This window comes from Gobio gobio (genome assembly GCF_949357685.1).
Source record: "Gobio gobio genome assembly, chromosome: 14".
Classification (NCBI taxonomy): Eukaryota; Metazoa; Chordata; class Actinopteri; order Cypriniformes; family Gobionidae; genus Gobio; species Gobio gobio.
The window spans coordinates 48,407,669-48,428,754 of NC_137107.1; the positions used below are offsets into that span (position 1 = coordinate 48,407,669).

General features: G+C 39.1%; 1 long non-coding RNA gene across 1 annotated transcript; it reads left to right on the top strand.

Moving 5' to 3' along the window:
• Window positions 1-6,429: 6,429 nt before the first annotated feature.
• On the top strand, window positions 6,430-20,966 carry LOC307136863. Its single transcript, XR_013817850.1, has 5 exons — window positions 6,430-6,532; window positions 8,855-8,974; window positions 15,270-15,389; window positions 18,895-19,650; window positions 19,726-20,966. It is a non-coding gene; the product is annotated as an uncharacterized lncRNA (long non-coding RNA).
• The last annotated feature ends 120 nt before the right edge of the window (window positions 20,967-21,086 follow it).

The following is a 21,086-nucleotide window of genomic DNA, read 5'->3' on the forward strand; positions in this document are numbered from 1 at the left end:
TTATGGGTATTCTCTAGCCGTCGAGCATACATCGGTTGCAAACTCGTTATTGTGGTGCATTGTGGGATTGTATGAGTGCACTTAATAACGTCCACTATGGTTTCGGACACCACTAAATGGCTGTTCCCTCAAATAGTGCCCACAGCTGAATCAATCATCCATCCATCTTCCGAACTGCACTGGTCCAGCCCAATATCATGCATACAGGTATAAATGATCCTATTTAAGATGATTATTATATTGTTTGATTAAGGTTACATGCTAGTTTCCGTAGCAGAGTTCAGGATAAATCTTTTCATTATTACTGGAGCTGCCAAACAGCAAGCACAAACTGCAAAAACGGCTGCCTTTCCGGCGACTTAGTGTCCGAAATCACTCACTCGTTTTCGAAGTGGACTATATCAGTGGACTAATGTAGGGAATAGTGAATGAGGGTATAGGGGGCGATTTCGAACACAGCCTCAGTCAACGGCCTGACTTGAATTTACTCACTCACTATTGGCTGAGGCCACAACTTTTAAACAAGAAAAATCCCTCGTGATTGGTTGGCAGATCACTGCAAACCAATCATTATTGGTCCCCCTGGCTCATTATAAATGTAAACCCCAATAATAATAATAATAAATATATAATAAATATATAATTTAAGTTTTATATTAATGTTATTGTGCTATAAAGTAGGCTACACTATTCATACCATCAAGGAATATATGGGAAAATTATACGGACCGTGTCGTTTATTAAAAGAAAGAGCTTCATTTATAAACACACAGCTGTTCATTCAAAGAAAGAGCTTCATTTATAAACACACAGCTGTTTATTTAAAGAAAGAGCTTTATTGTTAAACACACGACTATGTACAGTGCAGCAGTAATGTCTCTTATGTTGTCCTCCAAAAACGTCAAACAGACACCCCTAAAACATTCAGGAATGGTGGATCAGGAGCTATGGGTGGCCATGGCGCATCAGGAGCTGTGGGTGGATCAGGAGCCGTGGGTGGTCATGGCGGCTCACAGCTCCTGATCCGCCATGGCCGCCCATGGCTCCTGATCCGGCATGGCCGCCCACAGCTCCTGATTCGCCATGGCCTGTATTTCGCTATCGCCTCTAATTGGTATTGCAAAGTGGCACGGAGTTCGGCGAGCTCCAGGCTGGAGAGGGCGGTGGCCGCACAATCCATCCAGACACCCCGTCAACAATGCCGTCTTCCTCGTCAGACATGAGTTCAATGGTCGCGGACTTTCAAATTTCCACCTCATCCTCAGCCAGCGCACTTCGTCTCGCTTCCAGCAACTGTAATACAATCCTTAAAAACAATAAGCAACCTGAAAAATACTCACACTGACAAAAAACGGATCTAATATAATAAATCTCACCCTTTTTCTTCTTGATCGACTCAGAGCTAAACTTCGCAGTTTCCACCTGCGATGTCAGTTCAGGTTGTTTGTATCTGAAGTTCCGGCGTGTCGAATCATAATACGTCTTACAGGCAGCTGGAAAACAATTACATGAGACTGGTATTAATAAAAACAGTCACGGTAAAATTAAACAAGGAATGAGAAAAACATTATAAGTTATACTTACACACAATTTCGTCGTGATCATCGGTTAAATCTGAACTCGCGGAAATCACTCCAAGCAGATAAGAGCTCACGGCTTCGTTATGAGGCGAGGATAGTCTGTGTAAACAAAATGTGCAGTTTTAAGCTCGGATCTATTAACGCATCCATGTCCTTATACAGCTGAATAAAAGCATATTCTTTAAATCATAACGTTACATTACCCGTGCTCTGGTTCATAGCGCCTGCAGGTTGCCTCAGAGTTGTGAAGACGCCAGATAGCCTCCTGAAAATTAGTCGAAAAAGTTAGCCGCGTCCATGCAGAGGAGTTAAAGGGGAGCTGAAGGCGAGACGGCGTCCTGTCATTGTTGATCACGAAAAAGCAAAGCAGCAAAAACACAGGAAATGTATTAAAAAAAAAAGAGTCCAAAACACGTCTGTTTAAAGCTCGTCTTCAAGTTTTGTACGCGTCATGGCCATGACCTTGCACGTTATTGGACGAGGACGAGAAGCTCGTCGGGCTCCTCCAATCACATGCGAGGTCATTGTTATAAGGATGTTTTCCAGAATTAATGAAAAAACTCTGTATTAATACATTTTCCTGGACAGAATAGAAAATGTATTTAGTACCACATGCATGTACAGACTACAGTTCTCGCTCACAAATTTGATGGGATTAGGATTGATTGTCTTGATATAGACAGTTTATGACAGTTTACAAAGAAGGGAGTCTAACAACAAACTGATTTTAAGAAATGTATTAAATTAACAAGAAAATGAAACAAAAGAATGTTAAGTGGTGAATAAAACAAAAAAATGTTGATGTATTTTGGCTGTGTGTGCGTGTGCCTGTGCGTGTGTGTGCGTGTGTGTGTGTGCGTGTGATTGTGTGTGTGTGTGTGTGTGTGTGTGTGTGTGTGTGTGTGTGTGTGTGTGTGTGTGTGTGTGTGTGTGTGTGTGTGTGTGTGTGTGTGTGTGTGTGTGTGTGTGTGTGTGAGAGAGAGAGATAGAGAATCACAAGAGTCCGGAAATCAGTCCACAGAGGGGCTTAATTTATCCCTATATTCTTCAACCTCATTGAGGTTTCAGACCACCAAGGAGCTCCAGTAAAACCTATTATATTTATTTTCACTTTATTTAAGTTAATGGGTGTGGCAAAAGTGCTTCAATTACATATAGGCATAACACCGTAACTTTTTATTTTGTGTGTATTTTTTTTTTTACATAACATTGGTTATTGCTAATGACATACAGAGTAATTAATCTACTCTGTAAGCCCGGACAAGTTGAATCTACTTAAAAAATTGGAGCAAACTGGTTGCCCTAAAAATTTTGTAATGTGAACTAAAACGAGTACATTTAACTTAAAGCTACACTGTGTGATATTTTCCCCCATTTAGCGGTTAAAAGGTATATGACCATCCAGTGAAAATTAGTTTCTCTTCCTCTCAATTCCGATTTCGTTTTAACTCCTACGGTGGCCGATTTAGTCCAAGATTAACATGGCTTCCAGTTCGACCTCGTCCACATTCGACACGGTGCCATCGAATGTTAAAACGCGAAAGGCGAAGCTTGAATTCACGGGTATGTCCCTCTTTGGCTAATGTACTTTCAAGATGGAGGGGCAACATGGCGACCCGCATTCGAACCCCTCACCCGTATGTATTTTCAATGGCATATTATAAACTTACGAGAATACTTTATTACTTGAAAGAAGTAAATATACATTAATGAGCACATATATTTTTGAAAGAACTAAGTGTTTTTAGCTAAGAATAAACTAAAAAAGTTACACATTGTAGCTTTAAAATGTTTTAGTTAAAAAAATTCAGAACCTAGATAAAACTCCCCCTGCTGCTACTCTGATTTGCATTTGTGTAGCTCACAGCATGTTCATTTACATGATAAAGCCTCCCCTAGAATTAAGGGGAGAGGGGTCATGGGGGGACAACTGCCAAGCAAGGCCCACGTCAATTTCCGACAATTTACGGCAGTTTTCGGTGTTGCCTGCAAATTGCCGTGCACAGTCGTAAACCTGAAGTTTCACGGCAATCTACAGTGCCACATACTGATGAAAATCCCACTTTTCATGCAGTGGTTGGGTACCAGCACACAGGAATAGTAGGTAACGAAACGGCTGATAAGTTAGCAAAAGAAGCATTAAAGAAAAAATTGGTGGATATTAAGGTACCCCTGGGAAGAAGTGAGGTAAAATCAGTCATTAATAAGGAAATAAAACTATGGCAACAAAAATGGGAAAATAGTAATACAGGCAGATGGTATTATAACACTGAAAAATCAGTAAGGAAAAATGAACAGTTTTATGGAAGACATAGAAAGGAAGTTATGATATCTAGATTAAGGTTTGGACATACAAGATTAAATTCAACACTTGCAATAAAGGGGAAGCATGAAAAGGGTATGTGTGATGAGTGTGATGAATTAGAAACGGTAGAGCATGTGTTTTTTAAGTTTAATAAATATCATGATGATCTTAGTCTTTTCAGCAATATAAAGAATAGACCAGTGAGTGTAGTGGAACTATTAGGAAAGGGTTTGAGAGATAAGTAGGTTTATATGGCGGTTTTAACCTTTTTAAAGGTTAAACAGGATTAGAGCATAGGATATAGATGTAGGCGAGCGCGGGGCACACTAATGCGGGGTTAGTTGTTACACGCATGTTTTAACCCTTTCCACATATGCCAGAATGCCGAAACTTAGTGTATTTACTAGTTGCCATATCAACATTATTTAGAGAAAAAATAACGCCAAAAATCTTTTAAACATCTCTGGAAGATACTGAACATGTATTTAACCATAGCAAAAGTAAATTTCTTACTTACGTTTAGTTTCATACCTCTGTTTTTAGTGTTTATTTAAAATAAGATAAATCCAATATTATTTTAATCTTATATCTGTTATTTAACAGTTGAAATAGTTCTTTAATGCTGATAACAGCAGAAGACACGAGCCAAGATTTAAATCCCAGTTGTGCAGATGGGGTGTGTGTTAACACTGCGTTACAATGAGCCCCTATTAGAAATATGCCATTATATTCTATACTTTTATGAATTCTTTTGAGAAACCATGAGAAAAGGGTGAATAATGACTGAGAGTTAATGTTCAGAAATTATTAATTATTTTATGTTTTGAACTTCAACTATGCTGTATAGCTGTATTTAGCGATGAGTTTGCTTCTATTTTTAATGATTAAAAATGCCATTATTTTATTTTAAAAACTTAATAATTGTATTTTGTTGAAAAAATATTTTAGTTTGTCTTGTATATTTTATTGTATCAGGTTACCTTTTAAGCTGTTATTTGGTCATGTTACATTGTGCCCCACCACATGTTACCCCATCTATGGGGAATGTTGTCACATTTCACTTCCATTCTTTCGGGGTAAATCAAGAAAAAAGTAAACACTGTATTAATGAAACAAAACCACATAATTGTACTAGACAAGTGTGCAATTAATGTGGGGGAAAAATAAATACTCTGAACCCCAAGTGGATTTACACAAACTGAGAAAGTCAAAAAGCGTTGTGCTTTTATCCATCTCAGAGAGGAGCCCAATGTGGAAGCTGGAGGAGCTGAACACGCAGGCTGCGTTCGAAACCGCATACTCATTGAGTAGGTACTCATTTTCAATAAGTACTTACTTAACGAGCTCTAAAAGAGTAGGTACTATATTGCCTGATCTCGTTAAGTATGAATGCGATCCACACTTTATGCGCCATGTTGACGTTATCATGTGACCTACGACGTTATCTCAAGCGCAACAACTTGAAAGACGAGTGACAGGTTTAATTCATCAATCTATAAATATCTTTATATTGATTAAACTTGCTAATTTTGTGGGCTTGTTGAAGAAACAGCTGCCCATTTATTTTGTCATATTAACCCTACTAATCTGACCCAGTTTTATCCTTACCAAAACCCACAATCATGATCTCTTAAATAGGTTGTTAATTTCTTTATTTTATATGCAAAACATTTCATCCACAAACAAAATTGGCCCAAATCTCCTTTATATTTTCCTTTTTCTTTTTAAATTTAACTCCTGTTTTATCCCTCAAGCTTGAAATAAAATTTAATTGCATTATGATGAATTATTCAAAGATATCTAACCTTGTTATTGTTTTTTCTTTGTATATAATGTATGCAAACCCATGATATTTGTTTTATTATTAGGATTGTTAAAGATACAACCATGTAATTATAAAATAAAAGATAGGCCTATGAGTGACAGGTGCAGTAACAGCTCAAAGCATCAGTAACTCCACAGCCCGACCTGTGCAGTTTCCCTCAATGTTTGCACAGAGACGTCTTTCAGCTGCTCGAAGATCTCACCTTTGGAGAAAACTGTTGATTTTATACTCTTAAAATGTAAGTTCACTATTCAAAATTAAGATTACCCCAGAATGAATTGCATTGCTAGCCCACTAAAACACTTACAATAATAATAATAACAAATGCTGACCAATACTTAATTATATTACTTTTTTTTTTAACTGAAAATTATATTGTTTTAGTAAAACAAGCAAAATGCAACTTGTTGTCATATGACATAGCGATGCATGAATACACACTAGACAAATGCAGCCGATGTGAATACCAATTTTCTGAATATGTATATAGTATACTTACCTACTATATAGTAGGCGAAAACAGTACGTGAAAGGAGAAGTATGTTCGAAACCTCAGTAATCATAAAAGAGTAGGCGAGAAGTTCCCGGATGGCATAAGGCATGGGCTCTGATCCTTTGGGGTGGGTGGGGCAATAAAATAATAATACAGATACAGATACATCACCCATGCAAGTAAATAAGTTATACAGTAGGTGGCGGTAATACTCCAAATGAGTGAACGGCCATCTAACAAGAACAAGAAGAAGAAGAAGAGGGAAGAACATAAACATGAGAAGTGGAACACAGCCGTTCATTCTGCTCTAAATCTGATGTTTTCACACTGTGAGTACATTCATTTATCATTTATTAGGAGAAATCTAAATCCAAACGAGTCGGTTCATTTAGTGAATCACTCCGAAATGAACCGAATGATGTTGTTCATTACGCTCGAGAAACATAAACTCATTAACGTTACTGGTTTTTCACAGTATAATTTGTGTAATATAATTTGTATTATTATTATTATCATAAAGGTTTCATTAACTTCGGTAGGCAGTACAACAAGTGAATTGTAATTGTCTGTTTTTTTTCTGCAGAGAGCGGATCTCTGTTGATGTGTCTAGTTTTTCTTTATTCGATAATTTGCCATGTGAGCCATAAATTCTGACCACTGCTGTAGACCTTTCCAGATTAACATCTGATCTGTGACTTTGGTGTTTAGTGCCATCAGGGTTGATTCTCGGAATGAACCTGCAAGCACAGGGAAAAAAAATACATTAACTCTCAATTTGATGTTAATAAAAACTTTACTACTTCTGATTCTGAATGGACCTACAGGGATGGTACATAATTATATGATAATAATCCATTACATTCAAATCATTAAATCTTCATTCTTTATATTGCATTCCTCTATAGGGCTCAACATTAAGCCTGTTCATGAAAATCTGTAATTCATTTGTCTGAGTAAAAATTGCTTGTCTGGAAGGTTTTTTTTTTTTGGTGTTGTAAATATACTTTATTCTGAAGCAATATTCTCACCAGTTCTCAGTCAGCTTGGACATATTTAAATCTGCATATTTGTGATATTTTTGGTGCGGTATTCAGGATTGACATTGAAATGGATTCTGCAGTCCAAATTAAAAATAACAGAGACTGTTGTTTCCTTCGACGCCCGCGCGAGAGATTATTTAATGGATCCTGAGGCTTTTTAGGTCGGGTGGAATCTGCGATCTCTGACCCGGTTTGTTCGCTGGCTTCCATGGCAGCAATACGCTGTTTTCCACCAACTGGCAACCTGTGGTGAATAACACTGATCATCTCTTCATCACGGCACCTGTTAGTGGGTGGGATATATTAGACAGCAAGTGAACATTTTGTCCTCAGAGTTGATGTGTTGGATGCAGGTAAAATGGGCAAGCGTAAGGATTTGAATTTGACAAGGGCCAAATTGTGACGGCTAGACGAATGGGTCAGAGCATCTCCAAAACTGCAGCTCTTGTGGGTGTTCAGGGTGTTCCCGGTCTGCAGTGGTCAGTCTCTTTCAAAAGTGCTCCAAGAAAGGAACAGTGGCGAACCGATGACAGGGTCATGGGCGGCCAAGGCTCATTGATGCATGTGGGGAGTGAAGTGGTCCGATCAAACAGACGAGCTACTGGAGCTCAAATTGCTCAAGAAGTTAATGCTGAATAAAATCGTTGTTCATTTATTTTTTTGCGCACATAAAATATTCTCCTCGGTCATTAAATTTAGGTTGACCCACTGAGTCACATGGACTATTTTAACAATGTCTGTACTACCTTTCTGGGCCTTGAATGTTTTCATTAAAATGCTCTCCGATTTAATCAAAAATAGCTTAATTTGTGTTCTGAAGATGAATGAAGGTCGACCTGAAGACTTGTTTATACTTTCGCCTGGCCTCCGCTGACTGCACGCGCTCCTCCCCAAACGGATGAGGCGTTTATACTCGACACGCTCGCCGATGTGCTACTCTTTGAAACGACAGAGGGCGACTCGGAGTAATTGTTCTATAAACCATCAGGAAAAGGTGTCGAGAAGAAGTGAGCTAGTGTACACCTTTTACTGTCTATGATGTACACAGGTGAGGATGTTTATTTTAGTACACTTCACCAAAAACCACACTACAAAAGAATTGTGTAAAACTCAGTAAACCTTTATTATTACTTGTATAATATATGCACACATGTATAGGCTAAAACTAAATTAACGATCTCTTAAATATTTCCTTATTTCCCTAAACATTTTCATTTAGTTGCATTAATGTTTTTGTTTAAACATGGATCTTTATTTAAAAGGGCTTATGCGTTTGTAGGCTCATTTTGTAAATATAAGCTACTAATTTGTATGTGCAAACTAGGTGCCGGTGTAATGAGACGTCATGCACGACTAGATTCGCCTAGAACTTGGGGTCTCGCGCACTACCACCCGCGCGCACCCTCACGCTCTTGCGGATGCGTTGAGTATAAACAAGGCTTGAGGGTGTGCAAATGCTGCTCAAAGCGCCATGTCCCTTACCTTGATTAATTAATGACAGAATTTTCATTTTTGGGTGAACGATTAGTTCTATTAGAGCTACTATTAAAGTAAATCATCTGAGTAATATTATATTAATAATAATAACAATATATTCCCATCTTCCCACAGGAGAAGAAGAATCAAGCAGGAGGAATTACTCCAGGAGAAACTACAGACATACTATTGTAAAGAGGGAGTTTGAGGAAGAACCCTGCAGAATAAAAGATGAAGAAACAGAGGAACAAATAGGTTGGTGTATAAGATTCAAGATTCTTTATTGTCACTACACAGGTATAGCGAATTAGATACTAAACTCAGCAAAAAAAGAAACGTCCTTCCACTTTCAACTTTCTTTTTTTTTAAGCAAATTTCTGATTATGTGTAAATATCTGTATGGTAGGGGTGGGTGATATAGCCTCAAAATTATATCACGATATTTCAAGAATATTTGCGATAACGATATTTATGACGATATAGAAAAAAATATATGGAACAAAGTTTTATTGGTTATTGCAGCTGGTAGGCAGCAGCATTTATAAGGGCAAACAAAACCATAACATAACATTTTAGTTTAACAATAACTAAAGTAATTTATGCCATGGTCTGTCTGAATATTTGATTCTGATTGGCCGGAAGGTGTGCAATAAAATCGTTTAATGCACCGGTAGTTCCAAGTCAGATGAATCCTTGTTCTATATTAATGTGCTGTTTTCATTTCAGGTGTTTTTACACGAAGCACTGTAATCGGTTTAAAAGTCCAAACAGAATGAAAATGCTCCATATAAACACCTAAATCGGAATAAAAATGTTATAATGTTGACCAGAGGAAAGTACATTTTTCTGAAGTGTTAAACTTTTTATTTCGTAACAAGTTATGAAGATAATGTTGGAATAATGACGCAGACATAGCCTGGCTACACCAGCTCATCTGACAGCGTTTGTCCCAGGCGCTTTCTACTTCAACTGTGCCTGACAGAAGAATTTATTTTGCTGAGGTGTTCCTTACAGCAACACCAGATCGGTTTACATAACGTCTAGGGGTGCTCCGATTGATCGGCAACCGATCTCGATCGGTCGATAATCGCTTTGGGATGATTGATCGGCGGTCTCCAAAAAGGCCGATCTCATGAACCGATCGCATGCTGACGACACATAAAACCTGCACCTGCCGTGAGAGCGAGGGCATGATATGCAGCGACACCGTCTCATTCTCTTTCTAGCGCGGGTAAAATAATTATAATGCTGAAGGTGAGGTACAATTCATATTTCTATATTAAATAACTTACGCAGTCATTTGAAAACTTTCTGTGGGATGTAAATTCACAAACAGCGCGCGTGAATCACCGCGTGCGCGCGCTCTCTCTCCCTTTTGAAAATGCTCAAATGGCTTCACATCAGCGCATCGCATCTGCACTAAAATCGAGCTGCACAATTGACACAGGATTTGCCACTTTGCACAATCGAGGCAGTGTCGCATCGTCACTAAAGTTTATCATTTGCATTTGCATTAAGTCTTGCCAGTGTTCAAACCGCTCAGCACTCGCGCGCATGGTCTGGAGAGACACACACACACACACACACACACACACACACAGGCCATCTCACAAAAAGCTTGCGAGTACAAATTGCGCTGAATTGGTCAGATACACACAAATGTATGTACTAAATCGCCAAGGACACATGCAGCGACCTGCGTCTGGAGGAGGATCTTTAAGAACCAATTAGAGACCAGCTTCAGGTCACATGCTGCCCGTAGATTTTTAGACTCAGATAGACATCCATTTTTCCGGCGTCCCTCGCGCATGAAACCGCATGAAACATTGAAGAACATATAAAATAGTTAACCCATCAAAGCCAGTTTTTATTAAATGCTGAGGCTCTTACTAACAGCCAGCACATCGTATGAGTAAACTATTTTATTTTTATTTCACTTTTATATCATTTTTGTATACATGTATATTTCTGGAATTTTGATGGGGGCGGCACCCCAGCGCCCTCTATTGACCAGCCGCCACTGATTCATGAGCACAGAAACTTGTTATTAACGCCGCCCGCGACTTAACTTGTAGCAATAAAATAGCTAAGCTACTGGATCACTACGTTATATTTCTCAGCAACAATGGGGTAACATTGCTATTTTTAAGTAATAAACGCATGTTGTAAATATACTTTATTATGAAGCATTCTCAGCTTGGACATATTTAAATCTGCATATTTGTGATATTTTTGGTGCGGTATGCAGGATTGACATTGAAATGGATTCTGCAGTCCAAATTAAAAATAACAGAGACTGTTGTTTCCTTCGACGCCCGCGCGAGAGATTATTTAATGGATCCTGAGGCTTTTTAGGTCGGGTGGAATCTGCGATCTCTGACCTGGTTTGTTCGCTGGCTTCCATGGCAGCAATACGCTGTTTTCCACCAACTGGCAACCTGTGGTGAATAACACTGATCATCTCTTCATCACGGCACCTGTTAGTGGGTGGGATATATTAGACAGCAAGTGAACATTTTGTCCTCAGAGTTGATGTGTTGGATGCAGGTAAAATGGGCAAGCTTAAGGATTTGAGTTTGACAAGGGCCAAATTGTGACGGCTAGACGACTGGGTCAGAGCATCTCCAAAACTGCAGCTCTTGTGGGGTGTTCCCGGTCTGCAGTGGTCAGTCTCTTTCAAAAGTGCTCCAAGGAAGGAACAGTGGTGAACCGATGACAGGGTCATGGGCGGCCGAGGCTCATTGATGCATGTGGGGAGTGAAGGCTGGCCTGTGTGGTCCGATCAAACAGACGAGCTACTGGAGCTCAAACTGCTCAAGAAGTTAATGCTGAATAAAATAGTTGTTCATTTATTTTTTTGCGCACATAAAGTATTCTCCTCGCTTCATTAAATTAAGGTTGACACATGGACACAAGTCACATGGACTATTTTAACAATGTCTTTACTACCTTTCTGGGCCTTGAATGTTTTCATTAAAATGCTCTCCGATTTAATCAAAAATAGCTTCATTTAGGGCTGTAACGATTTGACCAAAAATAAAAACCTTGGTTAATTGAACATTTTGCCTCGATTACGATTAATGAACAAATTTTTTTTTTTTTTTTTTTTTTTTAAATATTTATTTTTGCCCTCATAAGGTTTTTGAGTAAGTTCACTGATAATGTTTGTACTGTAAATATTTTCTACTATTAAAGGTGGCATTTTTTTTTCTAATGAAAAGGTGCATTTCTTTGTGATTTTAAAATACTTGAAGGAAACAGTTCACTTTCAGCAGTAATTGTCTATGGGGCAGATTTCTGCTTGTTGTACATTTAGATACAGATAAATTAGCATATAGGCCTACATTACATTTATTTGAATGCATTAATGAGAGAGTGATTGTGTGTGTGAATTAGTCATGCCGCCTCTATTCATTATGAAGCTGTGGTTTGTACTTCAAAGGTATTAAAATGTATGCCTATAACGGTTGAGTTTCTAAGCTGCATTAGTGACTTTACTTTAGTCACAGGACAGTGTTGACACTGAGTTTCTGCGCGTGATCTTCACGTGATGTGCGAGCTTCTGTCTGAGTGTTCGTTTGTCACAATATATCAGGCATTAGTTCAACATAATACACATCTGATGGTCGAAACTCGCTTTAATGTTCAAACTGGCATGGCTTAAACCAGATACAAATGACAAGCTTTGTGAGGACTCAGGTGAAAGAGGTCTGCCTTCAGGGTCAGAGACGCGACACGGCTCAGCTCTCTGTGTCACAGAAAAAAGCTGAGCACTGAACGGATAAGTTTTCCGTATTGTTGTTTTTGAATAGTGCACAATCGCTTTAAATGTTGAAACTGGCAAGCCTTTAAATGCATGTACTTGACAAACTTTGAGCACGAAAGTGAAAGCGATCTGGCTTCGGGGCTTGCGCGCGCCGTCTGTGTGTGTGTGTGTCAGCGCGTAGGTTATAAGAACAGCAATTAATTGACCTGTATAAACTGTGTAAAACATGCAGTTACTATAGTGATTCTGGGCTTCTATAAACAAAGATAACTGCTCCTGCATCTCTCTGTGCCTGCAAACTGCACTTGATGTGACTGACGGGGCGGAGTCACCGAAAACCGAAATAACCGACATGGGAAAAATACGTCGGTTAGAGGTTCTGAATGTCGGTTTCGATTATTTTTCGATTAATCGTACAGCCCTAGCTTCATTTGTGTTCTGAAGATGAATGAAGGTCTTATGGGTTTGGAACGACATGAAGCCTTGTTTATACTTCCGCCTGGCTCCGCAGCGTGAGCCTCCGCTGACTGTGCGCTCTCCTCCCTAAACGGACGAGGCATTTATACACTTGACGCGCTCGCCGTTGTGCTATTCTTTGAAACGACAGAGGGCGACTCGGAGTAATTGCTCTATAAACCATCAGGAAAAGGTGTCGAGAAGAAGTGGGCTAATGTACACAGGTGATGATATTTATTTTAGTACACTTCATCAAAAACCACACTACAAAAGAATTGTGTAAAACTCAGTAAACCTTTTATTATTACTTGTGACATGAGAACAAAATATATGCACACATGTATAGGCTACAACTGAATTAACGATCTCTTAAATATTTCCTAATTTCACTAAACATTTTCATTTAGTTTCTTTTTTTTTTTTTTATTAAACATGGATCTTTATTTAAAAGGGCTTATTTATGCTTTTGTAGGCTAATTTTGTGAATATAAGCAACTAATTTGTATGTGCAAACTGGGTGTCTGTGATGAGATGTCATGCTTGGCTAGATTCGCTTCGAACTCGTGCATCTTTGGATGTGGAGCCGCTCGAAAAGTTACAGAAATGGGAAATGAGGTCTCGTGCACTCACCACGCACTACCACCCACTCCGTGATGTCATTTTTGCCGCGCGCACCCTTGCGCTCTTGCGGATGCGTTGAGTATAAACAAGGCTTGAGGGTGTGCAAATGCTGCGCAAAATGCCATGTCCCTTACCTTGATTAATTAATGACAGAATTAAAATTTTTGGGTGAACGGTTAGTTCTATTAGAGCTACTATTAGAGTATATCATCTGAGTAATATTATATTAATAATTAGTGTTTGACCGATATATCGGCCCAATATTTGCGGTTATATTTGCGATATATCGGCCGATACAAGGCTGCTGCGTTTGCCAATATATTTTTCCCGCCATTATTTACAGACAGGCGTCCACAGGCAGCTCTGTGCTGCTGGAGACGCTGCAGTTCATGCACTGCCCCTCCCCCACTAGCAGAGCTAGAATCTTCTCTTCAAGACAACAATAAGTTTTAAACTTTCAAAGCATCTTTTAACTGTTTGACTTAGTTGAAATATTGCCATACACTTTGAAAGTGGAAACACGTTGCTCTATATTTGCTTGCAAGTTTGTGCGTCCAAATGGAAAATGCAAATGCTGAATGCCTCATCTATAAAACTGCTTGTCATTGTATTTAGGGAGCTGCAAATAGCGAAGTTGTAGGCTATCCGTATGCATACGGTAGCTGTTACGAACACTGGTCATACGATTAAGTAATGCCGACGTTGTTCCGTGGTATTTGTGGGAGTTTTATTCAGTTGTTATACCAGGAGTTATACCACCTGGCTGTGGTTTGGACGCTGTGTGTGTGTCTCTCTCCAGTGTTTCCCACACATAACACATGTGCGCCACAGAATCAACACCGGCCGCTACATATTGCATCTTTTGGCAGCCGCCAAAGTTAATTTTTATCCCGCTAAAGCCTTCTTTGATCGGTGAGTGATGTACATCACTCACCGATCAAAAGTCCCCCAGGTTATAAGTCGCTTTGGATAAAAGCGTCTGCTAAATGCATAAACGTAAATGTAAATGTAGCTGCGCTTGTGATGAGTCGCATGTTGCTGAGAGAACGAGCAGAGAGCACTCTCACTGTCTTGCTCTCCCTCCCTCGTGCATATTAATAAAAATCAATTGAGAATTGACACGATGGTAAAAAAGGTCAGAAGACCGAAGTTTCACGTGGAGCATTGGGAGATTTTTTCCTGAATTACCGCTGGTGTTGCTCTACAAGAGATTAAGTGTTAGTTAAGTGCACCTAAGCATTAAATGACTAGGTTGTAAATAGTTGGTTACTTTTAAAATTAAGTATAGCACAGTCAGTGTGCTCTTTATTATGCTGCTTGCTTGTTGCTACTGTGTGCAATAGTGTAATTATTTTATTTAAGCTTAAATATTTGTTTTCAGAATTTATTTTCAGCACTGAACTCTTTTTTTTACTTGTTCTACCTTACCTGTTTTTACTATTTGTTAAATATTTTGTTTTTTTTTACTACAATAAATGTTCCTTTTTTTTCAATTGAGACTTGTAAAATTGTTATCATCATGATCATTGTCATTTTTATGATGTAAATTGAGGGAGCAAAAGCAGTATCAGCTCAAGAATATCGGCAGCCTGTATCGGTCATCGGCTAAGGCTGATGAAAAAAAATCGGCATAGGCACTAAAAAAAATCCATATCGGTCGATCCCTATTAATAATAATAATAACAATATATTCCCATCTTCCCACAGGAGAAGAAGAATCAAGCAGGAGGAATTACTCCAGGAGAAACTACAGGCATACTATTGTAAAGATGGAGTTTGAGGAAGAACCCTGCAGAATAAAAGATGAAGAGACAGAGGAACAAATAGGTTGGTGTATAAGATTCAAGATTCTTTATTCTCACTATACAGTCAGGCACAGCAAAATTAGAGCAATTAGATCCTAAACTCTGCAAAAAAAGAAATGTCCTCCCTCTTTCAACTTTTTTTTTTCTAATTATGTGTAAATATCTGTATGGACATAAAAAGATTCAAAAACTGAGACATAAACAGAACAAATTTCACAGACGTTCGAGGAACAGAAATGTAATAATGAGTCTCTGAACAGAGCGTGGCTCAATATCAAAAGCAGCAGTCAGTAAGTAGCAGTGCTGCCCTTATGCATAGCATTATGTGCTGTCCTTCCTGTCTCGCTGTAGCGCTGTCTTTGGTGTCTTACAGACACTGCTGTTTATTGCTCTGTTCACATCTGCAGTCCTCATGCCTCCTGCAGCAGGACTATGGCATGTTCACACAGGCGATCAGAGACCCTGAGCATCTTTCTCCTGGGGTTTCTCAGAGTCAGTAGAAAGCTCTCTTTAATGTCATGAGTTATTGCAACTGTGACATTAATTTTCTTCCGCCTGTAAACTGTTAGGCCTGGTTTCACAGACAGGGCTTAGATGAAGCCAGGAATCGAGGATTAGACCTGAGTTCAATCAGGACATTTAAGTAGCTTTTATAAATGTGCCTTAAAAACATTACTGGTGTGCATTAGTGCTGGGCGGTTAACCGGTTCATCCAGTATAACGGTTTCAATTTGTATTTTTCAAATACCGCCATACCGGTGCAGAGCTGAAACAGCTGCTGTATCTATTAGGGATGGACACGAATATTCAAATATTCGTTCTGTGCGTTGGTATGCAATTTTCAATTTTGGGATTCTAATATTTGTTATTTTAGTTTTTTTCCTCTCACACCCGCCATCCCCCTGTAATGTGGCGTTCACACCGGACGCGATTCGTGCGAATAATTCACGGTAATCGTGCGAAGGTGGACGCGTGTACATTTTGAGTTTACTCGCGCGAATCGTGCGTGACATTCACTGCACAACAGACGCGAATTCGCGTCATGGGCGGGGCTTCCGCCAGCAGCTCGTCTCGTTGAGAAATGGCTGACATGGGCTGTGTTTACATGTCTTTTTTTTTGTTAAAATCTACTGTTAATGTGTGAAAAAACGTAGTTTTAAGACTTTTTTTAGTCGATAATGTAGTTGTTTAAAGCTCAAATCTGTGGTTTATTTATATAAATAGTGCCTATTTGAACATTTTATCTGCCGTTTTTTGAGTTGTGAGCTCCAGCGGACAGCCGCGCTCAGCGCTCTTCAAAGCCGGCGAGGGCAACCTTTCCTCGGCCAGTCCGTCTGCCCTCTGCCGCTGGCTCTGATGTCTCTGTGGTGTGTCTCGAGCTATAATTCGTCTTGTAACGGCCGATCTTTGGTCTCATGGATCTATAATTTGTTCCCTGTAAAATCGTTTAGGCTGAGGGCAAAGATAAATTTCATTACTTTATATTTTTAGGCTATAACTGTACGTTGCAGTTGTAACGTTAGCCTACTAGCACTGACTTTGAATGCATGACTGCATTGTTTGCTTTATTTCATGTATAGCTTGTTATACATTACTTATACTTTTGTATTATTGATCATACATAAACTTGCATTTAACAAAAAGAGACTGGGTTGTGTTTCATGTCATTTAATGTTATCACAGTGATAATCATATTGTCTGAACCAGATATTAATATACAGATTTTCTCCTCATTGTTGTCACTACTAGAGCAAGCTCCTGATTGGTTAACGCGGCGTGAAATATCCACTAAAGTTCAGATTTTTCAACTTGAGCGATTCGCTCAATTCGCGTCCTTCGCGCCGCCTCAATCGCGCGAATCGCTCCGCAGAATGCCATTTCGCGTCTCTGCATTGACTTAGCATGTAAATCACTCGCGCAAATCGCGTCCGGTGTGAACGCACCATAAGACTGCTGAATTCGTTCCAAGGACAGAACATGCAGCGACCTTCAAACTGCTATCGTTACAGTGTTTTCAGCTGGGTAGAATGGATTTAATTCTAATTTATCTTTAATCTGACTCCATTTTATCCTAATCTCGAATTTAGGATAGAATGCCAATTTGTTGTTTGGTCATTTATATTTAATAATTAGTCGCACATTTAATCATTCCATTTAACCCTTTGTTGAAATTATGCCCGTTCATAATCTACTAGAGATAGGTAATAACTCCAGATCAAGTCAGAATAGATCAAATGTAACAATTTATTAACAGTCAGGTAAATGTATAATGCCAATTACATAATCAATTCAAAGATATTCCATACATAACATCAAATACTCTGTAGCAAAGAATAAGATATTGATACCTAACCTCTGAAAATTCAAGACGCTCCACGTTATGGGCCAGCCTCATTACAGTATGCGCCCCAAACTCATTGCTACATCGCTTTAAGTAGTTCAGACCAGACCGGAACCTCTTTCAAATGGAAACATCTGATAAAAAAGCCAATTTAAATGGAACTGCACTCCCATCTGTCTGTCTTGAAAAGAAACCAAATGGCTCCAACAGCCACACCCACTGTCTCTAAGCTCTAAAAACTCTTATTATCTTCTTGTATACTTCTGTGGGGACGAGATTTTTGTACCAGTCGCACTGAGACATTTCAAACGATATTAAACACATATAATACTGTATAGTAAGAATTGACATTTAAATCATACAGATTTTGGGTGAATTCTAAGTGATCTCTCAGCATGAAGTGGAATAAGATGGGGGAGATTCAGGAAAGGGAATTGCATGTAAATTAGAGCCATTTTTAGTTGATTCACTCAGTGTGACGTCGTCTGCGAAAAGTGTCCTCTCAGTGAGTAATTGTCTCCAAAAGACATATTGGCGTTATGTTAAGTTTTCTCAGTCTTTCACCCCTCGAAATGGATCTCATTCGCGCTTGAATATGTTTACACTAATCTGGGGAAATACAATACTGTGCGCATTTTACGTTTGGTTTAGAATTAGCGCCAATTTGGGGGCGGGTTGCTTGAATTGTGGGTTCATTAGCCTATTATTCTTAATGAAAAACACAGCAACAAAACGGTACAATGACAAGCTCACTTAAATAGGGGCTTTTACATTTCACGTTTAGACCAAAGCTTCAAATATTCTATGTTGATTATTACATAAGCTTCGAAGCTTAAAAATGGTATTCGGACCAGCCCTAGTTATTGCTAGGAAACGCTTTTATTCAGAAACATGTTTAAATGGAATATTTCTGAATGCATCACCCGAATGTTTTTAGATTTTCTACCTTTTGTCCAGTTGAAATGTTTTATATAATTTAAAATGTATGGATTGTGATATTGACAAGTAGCCCTGATTCTAACATGGCATTAAAAACTTAACAAACAAACTGAATTATCTTTAAAATACAGTATCCTAAAGAAGGGATGTTTCTTTTTTGCTGAGTTTATTAGACTGGATTTGTGTTAAATTGAACCATATTTTGTTTCTCATTTGTACTTCTTTTATTAAATTATGTTGATTTTAGACCCGGTGGAAGTGAATGAAGACGAACAGCAGAAACCTCATCATCTCAAAAATGAAGATGGAGAAACAGTCGCTTCAGAGACTGAAGAGAATATCACACAAAAACAAGCTGGAAAATCTGGAGTCAAAGGATCTGTCACCTGCTCTGAGTGTGGAAATAGTTTCACACGTAAAGAACACCTTAACAGACACATGAGGATTCACACTAGAGAGAAACCGTTCACATGCTCTCAGTGTGGAAAGAATTTCAGTCGCAAAAATGTTCTCGACAATCATCTGCGCCGTCACTTTGGAGTGAGATCATTCAGCTGTGATCAGTGCGAGAAAACATTTGTTGTGGCATCAAGCTTAAAAAGACACCTTAAAATTCATTCTGGTGTGAAGCCTCACGTTTGTTCTTTTTGTGGAAAGAGTTTTTCACTACTGAAAAATTTAAAACAGCATGAGAGTATTCATACTGGTGTGAAACCTTATATGTGCTTTGACTGTGAGAAGACCTTCACTTCATCCAGTGCCTTAAATCAACACCAGAGAATTCACACTGGAGAGAAACCGTACCAGTGCTCACACTGTGGAAAGAGTTTCTCTCGGTCAGGATCGTTGAAAGAGCATGAGAGAATTCACACTGGAGAGAAGCCGCACCAGTGCTCTTCATGTGGGAAGAGATACATCTGCTCCTCTAGTCTAGTGAAACATAAGAAAAAGTGTTGCCTGAAGTTTCCTAAATAAGCAAAGTTCATGTTCAGATCACTTTCATGTAAATACCGTCAACTTCCATTATATGAACAAATGAAATACTGTGTCATTTCTCAACCTATTTTCTTTTTGTCAGGGTCACCAACTGGTGTGCCCGATTGACCACTAGTGGGCAGTCCTTCCCTGACCATTGCCACTCAGCCATGAATTGCAGTCCTTTGCCTGGACTCATCATATATTTATGCATTTGGCAGACGCATTTATCCAACGCGATTTAGTGCCCTTATTACAGGGACAATCGGACAATCCCCCTGGAGCAACATGGAGTAAAGTGCCTTGCTCAAGGACACTGGTGGTGACCGCTGGGATCGAACCAGCAACCTTCGTCGTATCATGGTTTAACCCACTGCACCAGATCGGAGCAGTGCGGTTAGGATTGTAGGGTGCGCTTTGGAGGCGGAGCAATGAAGAGAGGGGTGTCAAATATCAGCAATGTTCAGCAAATATCACTTACCCCACCTTTTAATCTAATGGCATTATTTATGTAATTGACCTATCGGTAAGCCCCTCCCATCAAACGCCGATGAGCCAATGGCAGTTGAGTATCAGTTGCGCTGGGACCGGAACTCGGACATCTTTAGGTGTCAGCGCCATAGAGAAACATTGGAAAATCCGAAGCTGTCATCGGTTTGATGGTGTTTATGCTACAAAAATGGTAAACGTCGTGCCTGAGGTACTGTAACACTGACTCCAGGTATCCTGAGAGGATTTTCTGGTTGTCATACTCTAATTAAGTTACTATTAAGGTTAGTAATTCCCTGCTAACGTACAAACCGACTAACTATAACTAACTGTTCTCATGCAATGGTGTAGGTCAGAAACACGAAGGTCTACATTTCAGTGCATCTCTCCATATTAAACTGATTAAATGTGAATTTCTGTAATCTTACCCTGCGGTACATGAACAGTGTTGATCCTGGATGTAACAAGAGGCTTCTCCCGTTTGCATTGAGATCTGTGAACCATCGCTTCCAAATTAATCTCTCACCATATTTATTTTATTCCTATTTTATTTCTGTGAGTTTAGATATGTTTAAAGGTCTGCATTATCTGTCTTATAAGGAGGACTCCTATTTTGACGGGTGTTATAGTCTACGGGTAAGTTAGTGAAAGGGAAAGCTCGCACGCAGTTTATCGTTGTTTTGCAGATACAAAGTTCTCCAGTTATTAACTGCACCCCCGAAAAGGGATAAGGTCTGTGTATATGTTTGTTTACTGTGAGTGTTTTTTGTGTATTTTGCTGTGTATGTTAATGGTAATGCCTCTTACGATGATTTTTTGAGTGAAAAAATGATGTAATAAACTTCATAAACCATCAGTAAAGTTTGGCCATCATTCGGACGGGATATACGCTACATTCTGTGTCCAAAAACATCTTGGGATAAGGTTTTCACACTGACAGCTGTACATTGTAAGATATAGCAACTCCGTTTGTTT